The following is a 25,777-nucleotide window of genomic DNA, read 5'->3' as shown; positions in this document are numbered from 1 at the left end:
TTAAGTTAATGACGTGAAGATTTATATGCCAATCAATCCAATGAAGAGGAGCAGTAAGTCAGGAGAAATCTCTCACTGCATAACACTTGAGATCTAACAAACCGGCATCCTACAGATGAAACCCGTGATGAATGACTGCTTGAAAAAAAAACTGTAATTTAAAACTGGCAGCATCCAGATACAAAAAAAAATTCTGCTCTGGTTCTGAAAAACAAAAACTCACTCTCTAGAGGAGGCAAGAACAAAACAATAAACTGGCAGGCAAGACAGGCATAGCATGATCCGTAATGTTTCCACGAGGAATGAAAAGAGCAGAGGTGTATATATGGAGCAAGAACCAGGTAAAACGAGGAGACTGAATGCTAGGTGCAGGTGAACCGATTAAAGTTAATTGACAGAGAGGAGAGAACAAAACGTGGCTGGAGCAAAACAGAGACTCTTGAATACAAACTAATAGAAACACAACTAGTAAACCATGAAACTAAAGCACAACCAGATCCAAAAAACCTAACTTGACAAAACATGAAATAAAAACCAAGACAAAGTTCAGGCGGGTGACCAGGAGGTCGTCCTGAGCAGGCACAAAGCTCAGGTGGGCGAGCAGGACGTTGCCCCGCGCAGGCAAAAAGTTCAGGCGGGATCAAGAACCCAGTGTTCAAGAACCAGGGCGGCCGGCGATGTCGGCGAAGACGTGGAGACCAGCAGTGGTGATGAAGGCGAGGACGAGGACCTGGAGACCGGCAGAGACGTGGAGACCTTGGAGGCCGGCATTGGCGGGAACCCGCAGGTTGGTCAGGAAACCTGCGGTGACTGAACAGGAGTGTAGGAGGCCGGCGACGAAGGAACTGACGGTCTGGATGTCGGCCGAGCAGAGTAGAGGACCCTCCAGGAACTTGGTGGAACACCGGAGGATTAGAGTCAGGCTTGGAGTCAGGCGTGGCCTTCACGATGCCTGGCGATCCCTTGGAGACAGGAACAGAGCCAGCGGGACCCTCGGAGACAGGAATAGAGCCTGCGGGACCCTCGGAGACAGGAACAGAGCCAACGGGACCCTCGGAGGCAGATGCAGCGTCTGGGGGACCCTCGGAGGCCAGAACGAGGACAAGCCACTCCTTGAACCCCTCAAAAACCGGATCGCCTCGTCTTGGGTATCAGAAGTTAGGACGAGCACCAGTCTCTCAGTGAACCCCTGGAAGACCTTGAGACCAGGAGCAGGAGCTGAGGCGTCACCGAGACCCTCAGTGGTGTGGGCAGGAGCTGAGTTGTCGCCAAGACTCTCTGTGGCGTGGGAGCTGAGGCGTCGCTGAGACCCTTGGTGGTGTGGGCAGGGCCTGAGGTGTCGCTGAGACCCTCCGTGGCGCGGGCAGGGGCTGAGGCGTCGCCAAGACCCTCATGGCGTGGGCAGTGGCTGAGGCATTGCCGGGACCCTCGGTGGCTTGAGCAGGGGCTGAGGCGTCGGCTGGACCCCCGATGACTTGAGCCGAGGCATCGCCGGGACTCCCGATGACTTGAGCTGAGGCGTCGCCAGGACCGGCCGGCCGAACAACAAAGGTGCTCCGAGCCGGCGTTTCCTACGGCGGGAGGAAGACGTCGGCTTTGCTGCCGGATCAGGGAGCGCAACCAGGGGAGCAGGTGGAGAATGGCGCTGAACCGCCTCATGCTCCATCTGCTTCAGCAACAGTGGAGAGGGAAGAACCTCCAGATCGACGGGCAGATGTCTCATTGCCTCCGTCATCTGCTGCTGAACCCAGCAATCCCTGGCGCTCTCCTGCCGTCTGTCTGCGAGGTCCATGTTAGGCGGAAACATTCTGTCAAGGTTTGTGTTGTGGAGGACCCCAGAATGCAGACAAGCAGGCAGCATGACGGTAAGTAAAAAATGTAATCTTAGAAAAACAAAAACTCACTCACTAGAAGAGGCAGGAACAAAACAATAAATGGGCAGGCAAGACAGGCATAGCATGATCTGTAATGTTTCCACGAGGTATGAACAGAACAGAGGTGTATATATGGAGCAAGAACCAGGTGAAACGAGGAGACTGAATGCTAGGTACAGGTGAACCGAATAAAGTTAATTGACAGACAGGAGAGAACAAACTGTGGCTGGAGCAAAACAGAGACTTTTGAATACTAACTAATAGAAACACAACTAGTAAACCATGAAACTAAAACATAACCAGATCCAAAAAACCTAACTTGACACAACATAAAGTAGAAGACAAAAACTAAAGCATGACCAGGAAAATAAGCAGAAGCATGATTCAAAACCTATCAAGAATAATAATAATAAGACGAACCCATAAACACCCACAAATCATTACAATTTGTTCTTATCTGAACAACTTAATACTTCTAAACAGCAGCTGTGGTCATTTTATGGTCTGGTTGTTTACTCCCCGCTTGGGCAATTGGTCTTAGCCGAAGCATATGCTGTGTTGTGTCCTCATCCTTCAGTTTTGGTTGTAGCTTCCCTTAAATCAAGGATTAAAGTTGTTTCAGTCAGTCAGTCAGTTAGTCATTTTCTACCGCTTATTCCATAGTGGGTCACGGGGGAGCTGGTGCCTATCTCCAGCACTATACGGGCGAGAGGCAAGGCATATCCTGGACAGGCCGCCAATCCATTGCAGGGCAATGTTGTTTCATAATTAAAAAGGCAAAAAGTATTTCCAACAAAAAAATATTTGAAGGGCAGGGAGAAACAATGTTTACGTCCATGAGGCTCTTCCACATTTCTTGCATCGATGATATATGAGTAAAACTGGTTGCTATATATCCCTTTCCTTTGTCGCCAATAAGATGTCACAAATCTATTATACATATTTCTAAATATTTTTAAAAAGGCCTTTTTGTCAATAAAAATATGTTATTTGTCAACTGCCATAGAAAGTGATCGGCAAACAGATGGTGCAGTCATAGACACCACGTCATACCTATATGTAGTAGTCCGTTCCTATTTTAATGTTTCAGAGACTTGCATTTTGAAACTAAGTATTTATTTTAAAAGGCAGGTTTTGATTCATTTACATTTTATACTTTTAATATGTTTAGTTTTTCTGACTATAAAATCGAATTATATATGGCCCTCAAGCTGGTGAGCAGGTGCTTTGGGTTTCTTCACTTTTCTAATCTTTAAGAATTTAAGTAAATTTCCTTCTAAGTAGAACTTTTGTGTAGATTTGGACTTGTTCAGTCATTGTGGATTCGCAGTAAGAAAACTAAAAGCAATGTTTCAGACCAAAAGTATCGAAATTTATTTTACAAGACAAAATGTCGTGAAAAAGTTGATATGTATTTCCCTACAGCCAATGAGGTGTACCATCAAATAACATGGAATGTTAGAATCTGCTGGTACTGTGTGCAAAAGACAAATTTCTAAATCAGTACATTTGTTTCTAATAATATAGTTTAAAGATTATGTTTTCCATTAAATCCAACACCAACCATGATTTTAAAGCTAAACCTCCTCTTTGATGGTCCTGCAAGGTAATCCAACAGCAGCAGCGGCAGAATTTTGTTGAGTTCTGGGGAGCAAAACTTTCTGGGTCATGGAGACCTTATGTCCTTTTTAATGCTCCTCCATCTATAGCTAACCAGCTGCACCACCAGTGTCTTTGTTAAATATTCATTCCCAGTCAATAATTAAATCCTCATTATTTGAACCTGAAGAGAGCACAGTGATTCCAAATTTAATGTGCCTCTAATGCATTGGGCGATAAGGCACACCTACTAATAGCTATGCACCATGATGAAAGAGAGATGCATTCAGTCATATTTATTCTTTCTCAGCCAAACAGGTGAAAAGAATCCATGTCTCAAATTAAAAATTTACAACCGTTGTTCGCACTTTTTTTTGAAAAACATCTGCGGTTTTTGTATTCTGCCAATGAACATGATTTGGAACAAATGTCAGGGAAAGAAGCTTGTTATCTGAGACCTTTCAAGATGTAGTCCTTAGCTGAAGCCAAAATACTTTTTAAGAGATATGTTACTGAAACGGCCACAGCACAATCAACCACCCACGCAAGAAATAATGACGCACGAGCCAATTTAGGTGACAAGACACAGGCAGAGCATGAATACACAAATATACAATAAATATGCAAACAACAAGATCTGATACCCGAGGGCAAGGGGTTCACATGATAATACAAGCGTTATCCTGCAGCTATGTAAAAAACTCAAACAGTCGGGCTATCAATTAATTTGAGGAGGAAGCCAATGCATCTGCAGTCTTTCGCCTGTTTCACAAAACTTTAAAAGGATTTTTAAATACATAATTATTTCCCTCTTTGATGTGAGGCATTTTTCATTGTTTGTTGTTATTATGATCGGCACGACGAACAACTGAGAATTACCCAAGCTGTGGTGTAAACACAGGGAGGGTAAACAGGCAGCTTGTAGACTCCATTGTTATTATCCTGTTTGTATAATCAGCTTTATAAATTGCTCACATCAAAGGCACTGTCCCTTGAAATACTTACAAGGGTCTGTTCAAGTGATGTGGAACAGAGCCGGAAGGGACAGCTCTGGTCTTTTCTACTAAATGTGACATGCTTAGTTTTTATGAGGGTAGAAAGAAACTTTGTTGAGTTGAATATATATAAAGGCTGTTGTTGTGATTATTAATCTGAGAATATTATTTAATATTTAATATTAATATTTTAATATTTTATCAAATAATATTTCGGTCTGTTAAGGGTTGTGCTGTGAATACCAGCCCAGTAAGGCGATGGTATTAGGACAAAATAGAAAGGTGTGAGACAAGCTCTGACATTATTGAACAGCATAAACTGCACATATATGGAATGAATTCACACAATTTCTTAAAATACAAGAATTTATTAACAAAAATAAGTCAACTCAAAGTCAAACATATTTCAATCAACAAACTCTTTACCATGCTAAAATAATCCAACTAAACTACCAAGCAGAATTAAAGAATAATGAAGACTAATGGGCTATGTACAATATAAACAAGTTGATTAAGGATGATTGAAAACCATGATCAAAGAGTGATGCAACATTACCATGCAATGTTTATGTTTGAGAACCCAGGATTATCTTGAAGGATCTGGAAATGAAGTTAAGTTAGTCTTGGAACTAACTTAAGCAATAATCAGCAAACGTTCAGACAACCATTCACAATGCAAGATCAGATAAAATATTATTTTAATAATATAATGTTTTAAATAATGATCTGCTGAATAAAACCAACCTTCATTTCTCAACGGTGTCTAATTAGCTTTCTTTATTTATTGAAATAATATTTGAAGAAATATTATTAAGGGAGTATTTTGGAAAGAGCCAAATCTTTCTGGAGAAATGGGGCTTAATGATGTTTACTTAGTTATCAGATTTAGTGAAATAATGCTTAGGGACTATTATTCACTAGCTTGAAACTAACAACCTTTCTGTTAAATACTCTGTAGCAGCAAGCGTGTGTTCTTACCGGTTAGCGTTGAGCTAACAAAAGAAGCGGATAGCATAGCACCAGAAACAAACATATACCTTTAAAATACCTCGGTTAATATAAGGGTTAAAATGCATAAGTGCGGACGGCGCGTTATGATCAATCTTCTGTGTTTAAAATCACCCTTCAAGTAAAGTTTGACTTAACTTAAAAACACACAAACACAGAACACAAACAGGGCACGTGTGCTGCAGATAGCCTGCTAGCACTAAGATGGACAAACAAAACCAAACTTCATAGAATGAAAACGTTCAGATCATTTCATCCTAACTGTTAATCTGCCCAAACCTAACCTCTGACCATGGTGAGGAAATGTTGTCCAAGGGGCGAAGTTTGAAGAAACGTCCACACTCAACAAGTGGTTAGCTCGGTAGCTTCGCGGGGGGTTGAAGGTGCGTTCGCTCTGTGAACAAAAGGGTTAGCTCCGGAGCTGTAGCTGGGCGGCCTGTCCTGTCCGCTGACCACACGGGTTAACACGATGATGATGCGGGCCGTTGTCCTTCCTTCAGACTCAGCTTGTAGAAACAGCTTCTCTACTGGGGATTTCTCTGCGACACAGTTTCGGCAGGCCTCGGAGAGAAAGTAAGCAATGCTTATACCTTAATTTCCCCTCTTTACACAAACAGTGCTTCACACATACTTAACTTGTGCATATGATCGCGTGATCCTATGACACTCTTAGATCCAGTTGAAGAGTTTATGTCTTTTTGCCAGCAAAAGACATTAGCGCACTTTGTCCCCCTCCTATCCCGATGAACACCGGTGTGGAAGAGATCGGCTTGTTGGAGAGGGGGTGCTCTTATTCAGACAGAGACATCATGGGAAGTCCGCTGCTACCCCGCTTTCCTCAGTTGCTGGAAGTCAGTTAAATGCAATTTATTTTGAAAAGTTCCAGAAGAGTTCGTACCGGAGTTTAATGTTGAAATCCATGGCTGTGGGTCCCAACACTGTAGACGAGGAAAATTCATAATTCAATTGCTCTATCACTGTGGTGGAGCTGATCCATCTATTTAGCCTGAAGATTATTTTTGGATTGGAAAAATTATGAGAAAAATTATGAGAAAGGTCAGATGTGGTCCTGCGTTAGACTTACTTAAAACTTGAATGATTGAATGATTATCTTAGGCTTCAGTCATCTTAGACTGAAGCCTAAGATGATGTAAAACTGGTAATTGTAGTAATTAACATGGGACTAAATCATTATTTTTAAAGCAGATTACATTTCCGGTAACTTTGGGGGAGCTAATGCCTTTAAAATGACTACTTCCAGCTCTGTAGAAACTAAGAAATTCATCCAGAAATCATTGCATGAAAGGACATTTTTCCTGTTGCTTTCCGCCCTTCTCCACACAGAGGCAACATAGTTAATTATGCAGTGCCGTCAGATTACTTCCTCTTTCTTGGCTAAAAAAAATATCCACAGTGCATTTAATGACCTATAATAAGTGTATGGAAGGGAAAGTGCTGGTGAGTACAGTATGTGCTGATTCTGCTGCACTCCGAGATGCTGGCGTGAACAATGATGGCTCGGCAACTGGAAGTGGTGAGAGACAGAAAGTGACGGAAGGGGTTTGCACAAATTTGATTGACAGTACCGTTGCTGTCTCTACCATCAATTTAATGGCAATTATTATTTAATGCATATTACTTAAAAGCATATGCAAAATTAAGATTTAGGCACAAAAAACACATTTATGTGGTATTTAAAGAATAATATGCATAATATATTGCTTGTTAATATTTATGGCAAAGAAGTTCAAGCATTTCTTGTCTGAACTAGGCCTGCTGAAAGCGTTGGCTCTCATGATCTCAATTAATAACTAACAAAGTAAGAAAAAGGAAGAAGCAGCACAAAACTGCAAGCTTTTTACACCAAGGAGAAAAACCCGTCAAAGGGAATTTATCTCAGACACAGATTCACTTGTGTGTTAAAAACAAGCTGGACCCTCCTTCTAGGTATAATTCAAGACAGTGCAATGGAAAGAAATTGCTTCAAGACAGATTTAAAAACAAAATCACAAATTAAACAAATGTTACATACAATCACGAAAGAGCTTGACAAATGTGAAAATGCTGAGTACGTATTTGTCCCAAAACAAATTTCTGTTTTGATTGGAAAAAATTGATTTTAAATGACTGAAAAAAATATTTGCTATACAGCAAAATCTTTTTTTTCATTGTCCAATATTTTTTGTTACTTAAAATAACGCCGTCATCCTCTTGGATCAGTTTAGGCCCCCCGTCAAACGTGGGGCCTATTTTCACCCCGCCACACTAACTGCCGGTGGTTGGTGTCTCTGACCGCTGGTGTACTTGCGGAGTCTGGGGCTAGGTGCTTTGGTGTGTGCCAGCTAACTCCCGGTGGCTGCATGTCTACACTGGTATTTTTGACTATTTGTTTTATGTGATTGCTAGGCCCAGCTATGGATGGAGAACAACCACTGAACTGCACAAAGAAAAGAGACTGGTAAAAACTCTAAATCCCATAATGCTCAGCATAGGTCACAACTGGAATCCCCATCACATCGTGGTACAAAACTCTTGGTTTACAGCACTGTTTGGCCTCTATAGCTACAACCATCAACTGGTTGCACAGGCATGAACATCTGAATGTCCTGTTCTCGAATTAAGGACTACATCCAGCACCTAAAGTTAAGTACAGTCTGATGTTTGTGTATCCATCGATTGTAAACTGGCCTCAAAAGGACTAGTTGTCTTAACCTTTCTTTCTGAGTTTCTGCAGAAAAACAATCTGAGCCAGAGATTCCTATAGAAAGCAGTTTTCCCCACAGCCTGAAAAAGACAGCATCAAAACTGCAGCTCTGCACTCCTAACATGTACAGTCCGAGCATACGTCCATCACCTCAGTCCCACACACTGCTCAGATGTGCCAGTACGAGAAGCAGACGCTCCCCCGAGGCAGCTGAACCAAGAACCACCTCCTGCCATGCAACTTATCACCCTTTGAACCTCCTGCCTTCCAGTTAACCAGAATAGTTCACGTTTTGAGGTGGTGTCTGGGCAGAGAAAATTAATTTCGGATAAATGTATTTAAATATTGTTTATTTCATTGTGTTGAGCTTTGTGGTGCATGAGTGCTAACATACCTCTAAGCCTTGAGCCTAGTAATTTTGTTTTGGGAGGTGTACTAAAGTTAAGAAAAACTTTATTTCAATGAGTGGTTTGAATACTGGTCTGGTAATGTCAGTTTGCTCCATTTTATCTGTGATTTAAACAAGCTAAATTGCCTCCGGTATCCGTTCTCTGCTAGGCTAAAGCCAAAAGCTCTGCTATTGCTGAGTTGTATTAATTTATTCATTTGATTTTTTTAAACAGGAAAAGATTAAAAGGAATCAGACATGGCTTTGCATAACTGCACAGAAAGATACACAGAAAAACAACACAGACACACCAATTTTCATTTTGAAAGAAGCAGCATTACACTGCAACCACCTATCAGTGATTGCATATGGCCCGCATGGATCTTTTTAAAAAGTGCCAGCATTGATGTAGTCTTTATATGTTGCGGAACATCATTGCATGCTTTGGTATAGACATAGAAGAATGACCTCTGACCATAATCCTTTTTAAAGGCTGTAGTGGCAAATGTCCCTTTGTAACAGCCCTAGAGTAACGGCAATTTCCAAGATTGGGTTTAGGCATCACAGCAAGTAGGGCTACACAACTAGCACTATGAAGAATTTGAAAATACAATTTAGTACCATTGTACAAAATGTATTTCTGAAAAGTTAAAGCATTAAAAAGAAAGAGAGTTGTACAATGATGGGTCCAACCAGGAAGTCTGCTATACATTTTTGAATTATTATAGAATTGTTTTGAATTATTAAAGACCTGTTGGTTCAAAAATGTCAATCATGGTAAGAAACCAAACAGGTAGACAATATGACATGGTTGAAAGTATTATGGCATTAAGATAAGTGCTCGAAACAAAGGATGTCAAATTCGATTTATTCTTGCGTAAACATGAAGTTTGCACAAGCCAGATATTTATAAATATTGACAATAGAAAGTGGGTTGAAAGAAAATTATTAGGATTTGATAAATGTCTCCTAAGTTAAGAAAAATACATTCACTCAATTTTCTTGACATCAATTGTTAAATGATTATCCTGCAGCCAGCAATGTAATTGCTGAAGATCTGCATGTAGTTGACTGTTAATAGATTCCATATTTGAGCCAGATACAAAAAACCAATATCATCAGCATACATTAAAGTATTAGCTTGACTTAATACTTTAAGAAGGTAACTGATATATAGTAGAAAAAACAATGGGCCCAGTATGCTACCCTGTGAGACTCCCATGGAGCAGGGTAGACACCAAGGTAGAGCCTCAATTTTTCATGTTCTATCAGTTAAGTAGGAAGGAAGTATTTGTATTACAGAAAATGAGAGTTTACGAAGATCAGTGTATATAGTGCCAGTCACTTGACCTTAATTTAATGCAGTAAATATTTGTTCAGAAAATAATATTATTGCTGACATGGTTGAACGTGATTGTCAGAACCCATGTTGGCCATTACTTGGCAGGTTGTTAACTTCGAAATCAGGAAGTTGTTGATCAAATATTGTTTTTTTCAAGTAATTTAGAGTAAATTGGAAGATCCAAATTTGGCTGATAGTTTGACACATTAGTCTGATCATTAGATTGTGCAGATAGGAGTGATCTAAGCAAATTTCCAGGCAACAGGGTAGATCGATTGCAAAATGCATGGATTAGGTAAGTGATGACATAATGGTATAAAGGTGCTGGCATGCATTTTCAAAACGTTCCCGTTTTACTTATATGTCATAGGCATGGGATCCATTTAAGGATTGTAAGGTATCCAATAAATCAATCTGTGAAATTTCAGAAAAGATTGACTCCTGAGGAATAACGGACATGATAGATGGCTTTAAAATGTTAAAGGACCAACTTATATACAACAACAGGTGTGCCTCCAGTAAACTAAAAGGTTGAGAACTAGCCTATTAGATCCCATAATCTGACAATCAGAGTGTAGACCCATGAAGTACCTTAGAATTGCCACCCCATTCAATGACAAATAGAGCTATATCATGTTATGACGAAAACCTTATTGTACTAATAATATATTTTCTATGTTTATACAAATTTTGTTATTAAAATATACATATTCATCATATTATAACAAAATACTTTTTTTACATTCTTACTATATATGTTATACTATATAGGATGTGATAAACATTAGATAAAGATACTGGCCAATAGGTGCAAACACACAGCAAAATGCTAAATGCGCTGCAAACACATAAATGACACAAACTCCAAAACACACAAACATTAAGCAAACACTAACAAATCTAACAGAAAAACCCTGCAAATGAAAAATACTGCTATCACAGAGAATGGAGAGAAGCAAAACCTACAAACATCAAAACAAATGCAAAGCAAAAATGCTGCAAATAGCAAAAACAACAGCAAGTTAAGATAAACTGCTAACTACCCCCACAAAACCGAAGTGGAACAGACAACTAGGGGAAGTCAACCAAAGAATGATATCGGACCAAACCTTTAATAAAGATATTAACGGAATGCCTAGAGGAAACTTGGAGGGAAAAGAGAAAATGTACATTTTCCCTCATTTCTTTTTTTAAACAAGTGGTCATAATATTTTGCAGTATAATAGAACAACAGCATATTTACGTCAATAATATTAGTGTTCTATTCCCCCTAGTGATCTAGTGCACATCCGTTTTGTGGAGCAAGTTTGCAAATTTTTCCTAACTTGCTGTTGTTTTTCCTATTTGCAGCATTTTTTCTTTGCATTTATTTTGTTGGTTGTAGGTTTTTACTTCTGTCCATTTAATGTGATTTCAGCGTTTTTCTTTGCAGCATTTTTCTGTTGCATTTGTTTTTTCTGTTTGTGTGTCTTGGATTTTGCATCTGTTGTGATTTTGAACATGAATATATTATTTAATATTAATAATTGAATGTTTTATTAAATAATATTTCGGTCTGTTAAGGGTTGTCCTGTGAATACCAGCCCAATAAGGCAGTGGTACTAGGACAAAATTGAAAGGGATGAGCCAAGCTCTGGCATTATTATTATTGAACAGCAAAACTCTGCACACACATGGAATGAATTCACAAAATTTCCTAAAATACAAGAATTTATTAACAAAAATAAGTCAACTCAAAGTCAAACATATTTCAGTCAACAAACTCTTTACTATGCTAAAACAATCCAACTAAACTACCAAGCAGAATGAAAGAATAAGGAAAACTAATGGGCTATTTACAATGTAAACACGGTGATCAAAGATGGTTGAAAACCATGACCGAAAGAGTGATGCAACACTACCATGCAATATGCATGCTTGAAAACCAAGGATTATCTTGAAGAATCTGGAACTGAAGTTAAGTTACTCTTTGAACTAACTTAGGCAATAATTGGTATACTTTTAAAAAAACCATTCACAATGCAAGATCAGATAAAACATTATTTTAATAAAATAATATTTTAAAGAATGATTTGCTGAATATAACCAACCTTCTGGATTACCAATTTCCAAATGTGTTAATTAGCTGCCTTTATTTATTAAAATATTATTTAAAGAAATATTATTAAGGAAATAGTAAAATAATATTTAAGGAAATATTATTTTAAATAACCAGATCTTTGAGAAATGGGGCTTAATGGTGTTTAATTAGCTGCCTTTATTTATTAAAATAATATTTAAATAAACATTATTAACTCAACTCACCAGGTAGTGATCAGTGGAGAGCTCAGCCCCTCTCTTCACCCAAGTGTCCAAAACATGTGGCCGGAGGTCTGATGATAAGACAATAAAGTCGATCATTGACCTCCTGCCTAGGGTGTCCTGGTGCCAAGCGCACTGATGGACACCCTTATGTTTGAACATGGTGTTCATTATGGACAATCCGTGACTAACACAGAAGTCCAATAACAAAGCACCACTCGGATTCAGATCGGGGAGGCCATTCCTCCCAATCACGCCTCTCCAGGTGTCACTGTCGTTTCCCACGTGGGCGTTGAAGTCCCCCAGCAGAATAATGGAGTCCCCAGGAGGGGCACTATCCGACAGCCCCGACAGGGACGCCAAGAAGGCCGGGTACTCCGCACTACCACTCGGCCCGTAGGCCAAAATGACAGTCAGAGACCTGTCCCCAACCCGAAGGCACAGGGATGTGACCCTCTCATCTACTGGGGTAAACCCCAACACGAGATGGCTGAGCTGGGGTGCAACAAACAAACCCACCCCAGCCCGCCACCTATCCCCATGGGTCACTCCAGAGTAGAAGAGAGTCCAGCCCCTCTCGAGAAGATGGGCTCCATAGCCCACGTTTCAAGACGCAGCCAAGGGCAGGAGGGGGTCGGGTTTGGGAACCAGTGGATTTTGTCACTTCTTTTTGCAGATGACGTGGTCCTTCTGGCCCCCTCTAGCCAAGACCTACAGCATGTGCTGGGGCGGTTCGCAGCCGAGTGTGAAGTGGCTGGTATGAAGATCAGCTCCTCCAAGTCAGAGGCCATGGTCGACCGGAAAAGGGTGGCTTGTCCTCTTCAGGTTGGAGGGGGGTTCCTGCCTCAAGTGGAGGAGTTCAAGTAGGTGTTAGCGGTTGGAGCTAACAAAAGAAGCTTATAGCTTATCATCAGAATCAAACACATACCTTTAAAATACCGTTAATAAAAGGATTGAAATGTATAGACGTGGACGGCGCATTATGGCCAGTCTTCTGTGTTTAAAATCACCCTTTAAATAAAGTTTGTCTTAACTTTAAAAAGAGAAACACAGAACACATAAACTGACCACATGTGCTGCGTTTTCAACACAAACAAAACCAAATACAACAAAAACCTTTCAGATTATTTCATTCTAAACTACTTCTCTCTGCCCAAAACACTACCTCTTATGTGAACCGTGCTGAGGAAAAGTTGTCCGGGGCGATGAAGTTGAGGAAAGCTTCCACATTGAACAAAGGGTTAACTTGCAGCTAACCTCCGTAGCTGTGGGGTGGGGCGGCTCATTCTGCCGAGCTGGCCAAACTGCACGTTACAGAACACATAAACTGCTACTGCTGTAGCCCCTGTGATGCGGTTCCGTTGTCCTTCCTTCAGACCGGGAAAAACTGCTCCACTCCGTGTTGTAGAGACAGGGTCTCTGCTGGGAACTCTCTGGACACAGTTTGCTGTAGACCTCAGAGAGAAAAGTCAAGCAACGCTTGTACCTTAATTACTCCGTTCGTGGATGAATACCAGATACACAAACAGCAATTCATTCCTACTTAACTTAGTGCTATGACACTCTTGGATCCAGTTTGAAGAGTTATGTCTATTTGCCAGCAAAGAGACATTAACGCACTGTGTCCCTCCGTCCAGTTCCGCTGGGGACCTGCGTGGAAGAGGTCAATCTGTTGCAAAAGCACGGTTTTTATTCGGACAGTGAAGTCACAGGAAGTCCGCTGTTATTCCCTGTTCCTGGCTGTGCTGGGAGTAGGTTAATGCAATGTATTTTGTAAGTTCCAGGAAAGTTCTTACTGGCCTTTCATGTTGTAACCCATGGCTGGGGTCCCAACACATCATTTATGTGTTTGTACTGTGTTTAGCACTTTGCTACACACTTGCACCTGCCGGCTACCTTAGATACTGATAGAACAACAACACTTACACATTGTGCCAGCTGCTCAACTGCTTGTGTGGTTCATGACCAGTTTCAAAATGTAATAAACATTTTTATGTTTTAACAGTAAGTGGTATCATTTTATAACCTATTGTTATTCTAAAAGCAGAATTTTAGACCATTTATGATGTACGGTGTCTTTAGCTATAAAACAAAACAATGTAATTCCACAAAATCCACATCTGAGCTTTTAAAAAATGTAACCAGGTCAATTGGCCTTAATTGTGTCACTCTCATTGTTCTATTAGTTATCATGCAAAAGTAGCCCCTAGCAGGACTATCAAGTTCAGTGTTTGGCACATTACAAATACAGCAGGCAATGAAAAGAAATGAACTACAGAGAGTAAATATTTTTCTGCACCCTCTATATCTTTGTTGTATTATTGCCAAGACACTGACTCTGCTGAAGTGTGTGATTGACACTTATATGAGTGTTTGATGGTCTGTCATCGCTCTCAGTGAAACCTTAACTAATATAATTTAATTATAAATGAAAGCATGAATATTTTATTAGCATGTGGGGGGGCTGGATTTCAGTCTTGATCTCCAATGTCAACAATCCTTACATTATAGTCACAGCTTTTAATTCTCATTTGCTGCTAAAACCCAGTTCTTTAAAAAAAAACTATTTCAGCACATCCCAGTCTTCACCCGTTTGTTCATGTAGACCAATTGGGGATAGAGAGGACTGTGTGTTCTACAGGATCCAGGGGCTAAAGCACTCTAGAGGAAGACAAAGGTAAAAAAAGTCAGCATAGTTTTTTTTTTTTGAAAACCCCCTGAGGGTGAGAGACCATGAACTGACAGGCCCTATGTAATTCTTGACAGGGAAAAACTTTGTGTACAGACAGTCTCAGCAACATGTTATTAAAAAGATGAGCATGCCCATGGAAAATAAATAAATAAAGAAAGAAATACTGATTAAATTTTAAGCAGCCGGCGGGCCGATAGTTTGCCTGAGGCATATTTGTCAGTTTCAAAGGGTGTTTTTATTAATTTTGTATTTTGCATTTTGTTAGTGGAAAGAGCTCACTCCACCGGGAGCGCCACAAGCTATAGCCAGCAGAGCCTATAGCGGGGAGAAAGGAGACGCGGAGCATGCCAAGCAGATCCTGCACATTCAGAAGAAAGAAATCAGCTCCACATCACCAGCATCACACACAGACCCCCTACCCTCTAAACAAAACAAACATATTACATTTATTTGCAAGAAGAATGCACTATATGCACATGCTTGCAAAGTCTTGTAATGGTAAGTTGTAGAATTATGAGAAAATAGTTCAGTCAGCATATATGGATTTACAGCTCTTGAATCATCTGCTGGTGATGGTGCTTATTTTTTCCACAGACCCAGTGGTGTGTTTGTTTTTTGAACTGCTGCAGTTGCGTGGTGTTTTGTATTGTCCGTGAGTCTCCCTATTGTGGACTATATGGGTAAAGGTGTGATTTCTGCTTATTTAGTGCTCATAATAGAAAACATGATTCAGCTTTGAGCTTACGTTTGCTTACTAATATCCAGATATTTCCATGATCGATCTATCTATCTATCTATCTATCTATCTATCTATCTATCTATCTATCTATCTATCTATCTATCTATCTATCTATCTATCTATCTATCTATCTATCTATCTATCTATCTATCTATCTATCTATCTATCTATCTATCTATCTATCTATCTATCTATCTATCTATCTATCTATCTATCTATCTATCTATCTATCTATCTATCTATCTATCTATCTATCTATCTATCTATCTATCTATCTATCTATCTATCTATCTATCTATCTATCTATCTATCTATCTATCTATCTATCTATCTATCTATCTATCTATCTATCTATCTATCTATCTATCTAGGTGGTGATAAGCATTGTATATTCTCAAAATAAACTTCCTGGTGGCTTGTGTTTTCAAAGTTCATTGGTGAAAAAAGTACATACAGAATACAATTTTATGTCCCATGGATTCCCAAGACAGGCAAATACATGTTTTGAAATATTAACAGTGCATGACTGCAAAATAGGCTGTAGTGTTGTTTTCTTAAAATGTTTGTCACTGGGACACAAGTACGTAAATAACAGAGTTTTGAAAAACAGTAACATTTGAAAGTTTGTCAATAAAATGTAATATTTCTAACCAATGGCAGTTTTTGGGTGACAGCGCAAAACATCAATGTAGAACAAGAACAACACAGAGACACCTTTAACTATTTATCTGTTGCAGTCTTTGCTCACAGTTTCTAAGTGCCATATGTTCATTGATTTCAGAGAACCTGAAATTAATTTTTCCTGCTTTATTTTTGTCAAATATGAAGTTTGAATTTTTTATATGTGTTAACAATTTTTGTCCATCTCCCCATTCATTAGTCCATTTTCATGCCATTTTCAAGCTTTGTGAAGACAATTAAATTAATTTTATTTGGATTTTAGCAAAAAAATTGTTTGTAGGAAACGCTTTATTTGGCTTTGCAGCAATCATTCCCTTCTTATAATTACTGACAGGCCTTCTGCCTGTTTCCAATGGGATTTTAGATGATTTATCTTTTGCGATGAGCTCCAAGTCTATGAGATTGAAAGGCCTCCTTGCCATCACCCTAATCTTTGGCTCCTTCAACAGATTCTCTGTCAGATTCAAGTCAGGACTCTGACTGGGCCACTCAAAAACATTAATATTACTTCCAGTCAGAAGAAACATGTCAGTAAATTTAAAAGATTACCTTAAACTTAAATCTGCCAGAGGAATGAAGAATTTTGGCCTTAACTGTAGGTATATGCTACTTCTGTCTTCTCTACCCTCCCTCCACTTATATGTGCCTGAATGCTTTTAAAAGGAAGCAACAGAAATGTTAAGGTTATGTTTGTCACACTATAGTATTACATAAACAGTCCTAAATCATTAACATCATGAATATTAATAATAACAACCAAAAGGAAAATGAAAGGTTTTCACAGCTCCATTTGTAGGCAATGGAGAGGCACTGGTAGAAGTAAAAATAAAATTTCTTTTTTTTTTTGAGACGGCGGAGCCAAGGTCCCACCCTGGAGTCAGGCCTGGGGTCAGGACTCGTCGGAGAGCGTCTGGTGGCTGGGTTGCTCCTCGCAGGACCCGGTCGGGCAAAGCTCGAATGAGAGACGCGAGGCCATCCCCCAGAGGGCCCACCACCCGCAGGGGGAACTGTGAGGGACCGATGCAAAGAGGATTGGGCGGCGGACGAAGGTGGAGACCTCGGCGGCCCGATTCCCGGATGCTTAGGCTGACTCTAGGGACGTGGAATGTCACCTCGCTGGGGGAGAAGGAGCCTGAGCTTGTGCAGGAAGTCGAGAGATATTGACTAGAAATAGTCGGGCTCGCCTCCACGCACAGCGTGGGCTCTGGAACCCATCTCCTTGAGAGGGGCTGGACTCTCTTCTACTCTGGAGTGGCCCATTGGGAGAGGCGGCGGGCTGGGGTGGGTTTGCTTGTTGCCCAGCTCAGCCGTCTCGTGTTGGGGTTTACCCCAGTGGATGAGAGGGTCACATCCCTGCGCCTTCGGGTTGGGGACAGGTCTCTGACTGTCATTTCGGCCTACGGGCCGAGTGGTAGTGCGGAGTACCCGGCCTTCTTGGCGTCCCTGTCGGGGGTGTTGGATAGTGCCCCTCCCGGGGACTCCATTATTCTGCTGGGGGACTTCAACGCCCACGTGGGCAACGACAGTGACACCTGGAGAGGCGTGATCGGGAGGAATGGCCTCCCCAATCTGAATCCGAGTGGTGTTTTGTTATTGGACTTCTGTGCTAGTCATGGATTGTCCATAATGAACACCACGTTCAAACATAAGGGTGTCCATCAGTGCACTTGGCACCAGGACACCCTAGGCAGGAGGTCAATGATCGACTTTGTTGTTGTATTATCAGACCTTCGGCCTCATGTTATGGAAACTCGGGTGAAGAGAGGGGTGGAGCTGTCCACTGATCCCCACCTGGTGGTGAGTTGGATCCGCTGAAGGAGGAGAAAACCGGACAGACTTGATTGTTTACAGTGGGGGTGGGGAGCTGCTGACCTCGACTGGGGATATTATCAGGTGATGGAAGGAGAACTTCGAGGATATCCTCAATCCTGCCATCACGCATTCCCTGGTGGAAACAGAGGCTGGGGACTCAGGGTTGGACTCTTTCATCAACTAGGCTGAAGTCACCGAGGTAGTTAAAAAGCTCCGCGGTGGCAGGGCTTCGGGGGTGGATGCGATCCGCCCTGAGTACCTCAAGTCTGTGAATGTTGTGGGGCTGTCATGTTGACACGCCTCTTCAACATTGCGTGGTAGTCGGGGACAGTGCCTCTGGACTGGCAGACTAGGGTGGTGGTCCCTCTTCATAAGAAGGGTGACTGGAGGGTGTGTTCCAACTACAGGGGGATCACACTCCTCAGCCTCCCTGGTAAGGCCTACGCCGGGGTATTGGAGAGGAGAGTCCGGCCGATAGTCGAACTTCGGCTTCAGGAGGAGCAGTGTCGTTTTCTTCCCGGCCGTGGAACACTGGACCAGCTCTATACCCTCTACAGGGTACTCGAGGGTTCATGGGAATTTGCCCAACCAGTCTGCATGTGTTTTGTGGACCTGGAGAAAGCATTTGTCTGTGTCCCTCGTGATGCCCCGTGGGGGACTTTCCAGGAGTATGGAATCGGGGGCCCTTTACTAGGGGCCATCCGATCTCTGTACAAGCGGAGCAGGAGTTTGGTTCGCATTGCCGGCAGTAAGTCTGACCTGTTCCCGGTGCATGTTGGACTCCGGCAGGGCTGCCCTTTTTCACCGGTCCTGTTCATAACTTTTGTGGACAGGATTTCTAGGCACAGCCAAAGGCCGGAGGGGGTCTGGTTTGGGGACCAGAGGATTTTGTCTCTTCTTTTTACGGATGACGTGGTCCTGCTGGCCCCCTCTAGCCAAGACCTACAGCATGTGCTGGGGCGGTTCGCAGCCGAGTGTGAAGTGGCTGGGATGAAGATCAGCTCCTCCAAGTCCGAGGCCATGGTACTCGACCGGAAAAGAGTGGCTTGTCCTCTTCAGGTTGGTTGGGAGTTCCTGCCTCAAGTGGACGAGTTTAAGTATCTTGGGGACTTGTTCACGGGTGGGGGAAGAATGGAGCAGGAGATCAACAGACGGATTGGTGCGGCTGACGCAGTAATGGGGGCGCTGTGCCGGTCCGTTGTGGTGAAGAGAGAGCAGAGCCGAAAAACGAAGCTCTCGATTTACCGGTCAGTCTACGTTCCTACCCTCACCTATGGCCATAAACTTTGGGTCATGACCGAAAGAACGAGATCCCGGATACAAGCGGCTGAAATGAGCTTCCTCCGTAGGGTGGCCGGGCACTCCCTTAGAGATAGGGTGAGGAGCTTGGCCATCCGGGAGGGGCTCGGAGTAGAGCCGCTGCTTCTCCACATCAAGACGAGCCAGTTGAGGTGGCTCGGGCATCTATACCAGATGACTCCTGGACGCCTTCCTCGGGAGGTGTTCCAGGCACGTTCCACCGGGAGGAGGCCCAGGGGATGGCCCAGGACATGCTGGAGGGACTATGTCTCTCGGCTGGCCTGGGAACGTCTTGGGCTCCCCCAGGAGGAGCTGGAGGAGGTGTCTGGGGAGAGGGACGTCTGGGCGTCTCTGCTGAGTCTGCTGCCCCTACGACCCGATTAAAGCGGAAGACGACGAGGACGAGTACGAAAACCTTTAACGTTTACAAACTGCAGGTAGACGGTCTAAAAAAGCATCAAACACACATCAGCAAAGACTGCCCTCAAGCTATAATTTGCTATAGTTTTACCTGCTGCTGGCTGAAACTAAATTCATGGGTGCAGACAAAGGTTTGAATGCTACTCCCAAACCAACCAACAGCTTTTAATCATTCCATAAAGAAAAGGTAGAAGAAGCCGTTTATGTGTTTGATGGCTATTAGTAATGTATGTTGAATCATCCAATTCACTTTTCAATATAAAATACTCATAAAAGCATTTCTGTCAAATCAGTCAAACAGCACAGTTTGAAGTAGCTGCTACTTTGTTGTGTGAAAGTGAAGGAGTTAATTAGGCGATAGGAAGGTGACTGATGTTATGTATATGCAGCTCATGCGACAGGGAAAGAATTCAAGTGGGCTGCTGTTAATCATGCCCTCCACCCCCTTATTCCTGTTTTCATCTCTAACCATATGCTTTTGAAGTCAGGAATGTCACCTTTATGACATGCACTCGGTTGTATTGAATTTCATGAAGAAAGTATGCTTTGTTTGTTATGCTTGACTTTGAATAAATCACTAAAATACATTTAGGTTCCGTGTTCAAAGAAGTTCACTCTGAATACAACTAAAAAGACTAGCGCTTCTTTGCTCTGATTTCCCTCCCCTTTGGATAAATTAATGAATATCTTATATAGTTACTGAGTATGATTTCTGCATAGAAACATAAGCACAGGCATGTGATAAACAGTGGCAATTGTAGAATAATGAGCTCTGAACTTACTGAATGTTCTTCAGGTCTACAAGGTATTTAGGAATTTAAAACACAATTATTTGTTGATTCTTTTAAGTCACATTTATTCACATCAAACAACATTTTTGATGAGAAGAAAATAAATAGACTACAGCGGTTTTGATTAGAAATGAAAGGCATTTTCCTTCCAAATAGCCTCAATTATACAGCACATATTCAGAATTCCTTCAAAAGGTATGCCTTACAATTATGGTGCACAATCAGACAAACAAAGCAGAACAATCAAAATAAGGATAAATTGTTGTGTGAGTTGTCACAGTCATTGTATGTATATGTGGAAATCTACTAATAATAAAAACTTTAAGGTACTGGTAATTATAAATAGTTTGCTTTTGAGAAAACTATAGTATGTTTTATTAAACAACATTGCTGGCCTTGTTTGTTTTATATGTATTTCCCCAGGCATGGACAGTTCATTTAAATAGAACATGAGCATTTGAATCAATGTGCATAATGAACTTAAACTTATATTTTTGTTTTACTTTATGTAATATTTCAATAGACTATAAGATTTCTGTCACAACTAAAATTGCATTTGGTTAGTAACAAAACGTGTTATTACTAATGGCTTCTGAAAATGTATTTGTCCATAAATACGTTTAGTTTCTATGTTTTCTATTATAGTTTTTTAAATCTCTGGACTTTGAGTTCTTAATTTTATATGTTAAGTTTCTTTTTAATTAATTAAAAATTTATTTACATCAAACACATGTTTTTATAAGCAAGTCCATTTTTTCCCCCCAAAACAAATATGTATGTGTCATCAGCATACAAAACAGATTTGATCAACTTTGATACATTACACATATATTTGATTTACAAAATAAACAACTTTAGCACCTAGTATAGAACCTTGTGGGACCCCTCAAGTGATCTTCAACAAGCCTGATTTTATTCATTAGTTTCAGTTAAGCCAAAATGTATTCATAAACCTGGAAGATTTGTTTTACAAGTCTTTCAGTTTAAATATGTCTCTTCTGACTGGAACTAATGTTTAAGTTTTGGAAGAGCCCAGCTAGAGTTCTGAGTTTAATCTTGAAGAGAATCAATGAAGAGAGATAAAGATTAAGGTGATGGAAAAGTTGCCTTCTCACCTCACAGACTTGGAGCTATTTACCAAACAAAAATAATCAAAACCTAGTAGAAACATACAAATTATAGCAAGGGTTTTATTGCTGTTATGCAAATGAAGATTTTTTTATTGGTTAATGGGAAGGGTATGAATGTTTTTTAACATGCATATTTTACTAAACAGTAAAAAAATATATGTTTTTCAAAACACTGTCTTATTATCTTTTGAGAAATATCTGTCTCATTATCAGTAAAAAAAACAAAACATTGGTTGAATAGAAATAAATAAAATCGAAATATGCCAGGGGTATAATTAATTTTGGGTTTAACTATAGTTACATGCAGTGGAAACAATTTTTGCATGAAGCAGCTAAATGTTTGCTGTAAAGGTTTTATAGTTGTTTTGCTGCTGGAATAAAATGACATTTAAACTTGCAACAACTTCATAAAAGTAGAAACTTGTTTTCATTTGGTGTAAAGTTCACAAAAAACAAAAAAGCCACTTCTGAAGGGGCTTTTGTGAATGTGTGCACAAAACAATTTTTTATAACATTTTATAACACATAGCTGGTTTGTTTGACTTAGCACGTTTAAGGTGGACTTTTTCCCTTGCTGTTTTGTGTGAAAGGTAAAAAGATGGATGCAAAAAATAGGGTTGAATTGACTTGAATATTGATGTGAATATTGAGGATGGTAGAGTAAAAAAAAAAGATTTATTCCACTTATTGTACCTCTAACTTAGACACTGGCATTTAATCCTAAAATAGTACTCTGGGTTGGCAGTGCAGTGTCTCTTGTCACTGTGAACAAACAAGAGAGGCAAACAGTAACTTGATCTTGTGAATTTCTCTAATTTTATTTTTGTACAAAACATCCACATTAAGCAATACTTAGGATGGTGTTGATGCTATAGCATTTAGATACTATGCATTGTTTCCAAACATTTATTTAGTGGATATAGTCACATTTTCAGCCTTGAACCAGTTAAATGCATTAATATTTTTATGTAAAAAAACAATAAAAGAAGCAGGAACTCCTTTAAGATCTGCATAGAGTTATAAAAAGCTATTTTGTACCACTGAGAAGTCTATTTGTTTTCCTCACACCACTTCTTTATAGCCTATTAATTATTTTATTTTGATTATTTCATATCATTGCTTTTGTTTCTGGTTTAGCCTATACTTAATGAAACTGCCATTAAGTGCCTATGGGCCACCAAACTTGTGCGGCCCCTTGTGGTAGTATAACTGTTGGTGACTAATCTTTGCACAATAAATTATGACCTATGGTAACATAAAAAAGTCTGCATGCTTGTTTTGTTGCTTCAGTGTTAGACCCAAAACTGAAAAGACAACCTCTATCAGAGTGTCAAAGTCCTCGGGAAACTCCCCAGTCTCCACAACAATAAACAAGATCTAACTGGTTTCATTGCCTCCACTATTCCCGATCCAGATCAATAAGTACTGGTGCCCCCCAGGGGTGTGTTCTATCCCCACTCCTCTTCTCTCTGTACACAAATGACTGCACCTCATCAGACTCATCCGTGAAACTCCTTAAGTTTGCAGACGACACCACTGTCATTGGACTGATCCAGGACGGTGATGAGTCTGCATACAGACAGCAGGTGGATCGGCTGGTACACTGGTGCGGTCAGAACTACCTTGAACTGAACCCACTCAAGACTGTGGAAATGGTGGTGGACTTTCGGAGAACACCACCCCCATACACCCCCCTCACCATCCTCAACAACACTGTATCGGCCGTGGACCACTTCAGGTTCTTAGGAACCAACGTCTCTGAGGACCTGAGATGGCCTTCACACATAGACACTGTTCGAAAGAAGGCCCAGCAGAGACTGTACTTCCTGAGGCAACTCAAGAAGTTCAACCTTCCACAGGAGCTGCTGGTCATCTTCTACACTGCCATCATTCAGTTTGTCTTGTCTTCATCCATCTCAGTGTTGTTTGGCACATCCACAAAACAGGACAGGTCCAGACTGCAACGAATAATCAGGACTGCAGAGAGAATAATCAGGGCTGACCTTCCCTCCAATCCAGGACTTATACAGGTCTAGGGTCAAGAAAAGAGCTGCCAAAATCTCTGCAGACCCCACACACCCTGCACATAAACTGTTTAGAGTTTTACCTTCAGGCCGCCGCTACAGAGCACTGTTCACTAAAACCAGCCGCCACAAAGACAGTTTCTTCCCCCAGGCTGTTTCTCTGATGAACATTTAATAGAGTACAGAACAAAAGCATACAGATGTTGCAAATGCACCTTTTTTATTAGATATGTGTATATTGTACATTGTAAATTGTAAATTTCTATATTCTGTAATGCAGAATATTGCATTGTACATTGTATATTGTACATTGTAAATTGTAAATTGTAAATCTGTATATTCTGTAATGCAAAAACAGAACAAAAGAGCAAAGTGTACCGGAGGCAAATTCCTTGTTTTTATGTACGAACTTGGCAATAAAGCTGATTCTGATTCTGATTCTATTTGTACCAAGGGAGATACCAGTAAAAAGCATTTCACACTAAACTATCGACCATTATAGACAGCATGCTGTCATTTTGAAAGAGAAATAAATGCCAATACATCAGAATCAAATCTGTTGATTGAATACATATAAATTCTTAAATTCTGATCGAATTCAACCTTTTCTGATATGACAGTCAGTGTAATCTTTTGTTTGTTTCATTATGCCTGTGATCATGTCATAATTGCAAATTAGTAGTACTAATTCAATTACCACAAACACAGGATTCACTTAAAACAAAGTTTGTTGAAGGACTCCCTATAACGTTTGTTATTATTACCTTATTTGTACGTCTGTACGTACGTTTATTCTGGGGCACAATTACTTGAGTCTTTGTTATTTGTCTTTAAAAATAATTACCTTGCTGTGCTTCTGTATATATTTGCTTGCAGAAATTAGTTAATTGATCTGAGCTGTGACCCAAATCAAAACCATAGCATGCAATTAAGATCAAACCTGAAAAAAAAATGAATTAATGAAGAAGGCATTAATGAAATATTAATGACAGAAGAGTTAGAAGCCTGAGACATTATGTGTTGCTGATAGATAGATGTGCAAAATGTTGAACTGGCTTCAACCAAACGCAAAAATGTAATTTATCCAAATTAGATTTAATTTTGATTTAAACAAGCAATATATTGGTGTTGTAAACATGATTATTTATAAGTAGTTTTTTTCATCATTTTCTTTTTAGTTTTGTTTTTTTCTATTACTTATTTGTCCAAAACTCAGAAACAGTTTTTACTTTTCAATAATGTTTAGACCTATATATTGAGCAGGAGGAGGTGTGAAAAAACAGAGACCTTCCATTTAGTGTTGGCTTGTTTTGTTCTGATCCCTGGTGAAAAAGGAGCAGCACTGTGTACACTGTGTAGCACTGTGGTACAAGGTCTTGTACCACAGTGCTACAAGACCTCGTTTCGCTGTTGTTACTCCCAAAGCCTTTTCACTGTATTTCCACTTCTCTTGTGACCTCTTGATCTCAGACATTAAATGACCCAGAGAAAAAGCTCAGTGTTCAGAGGAAAATGCAACCTAACGGCTTTACAAGCAATTTATTACGCGATTATTGTTTTAGCTTAAACTAACCTGACTAGTCCATTTATGGATGCATTTTTTGATAGATGGACAACAATAAGGCAAAGACTGGAAATACACAGAAAGCCGATGCTGCAGGCAAATCATTTTTATGCCTGTGCCTCTCTTCCCTTCCATACACATTACATTTCCAAATGCTTCTGGAGTGCCATATTTTCAACTTTTATTTCTAAGTGAAGCGTTATTTTACATTCATTCCTTTTTCCTTTTCGTCTCTTCTTTAGTAGATGGAGAAATTGTTGACTTAATTCCATTAACTTTGTAATGCTCGTCAATCTTTTGTGGCCCTGACCATCAGTGCTATGGCTTGCCTGTCTTTTAGTAGTTCTGCTTCAATGCCCTTTGATAGAACATGACAGTTACATTAATGTCTCCATGTAAATTGCTGTCTACATG

The sequence above is a fragment of the Girardinichthys multiradiatus genome, chromosome 4 (assembly GCF_021462225.1).
Source record: "Girardinichthys multiradiatus isolate DD_20200921_A chromosome 4, DD_fGirMul_XY1, whole genome shotgun sequence".
Taxonomy (NCBI): Eukaryota; Metazoa; Chordata; class Actinopteri; order Cyprinodontiformes; family Goodeidae; genus Girardinichthys; species Girardinichthys multiradiatus.
Note: the sequence above shows the minus strand (reverse complement) of the source record.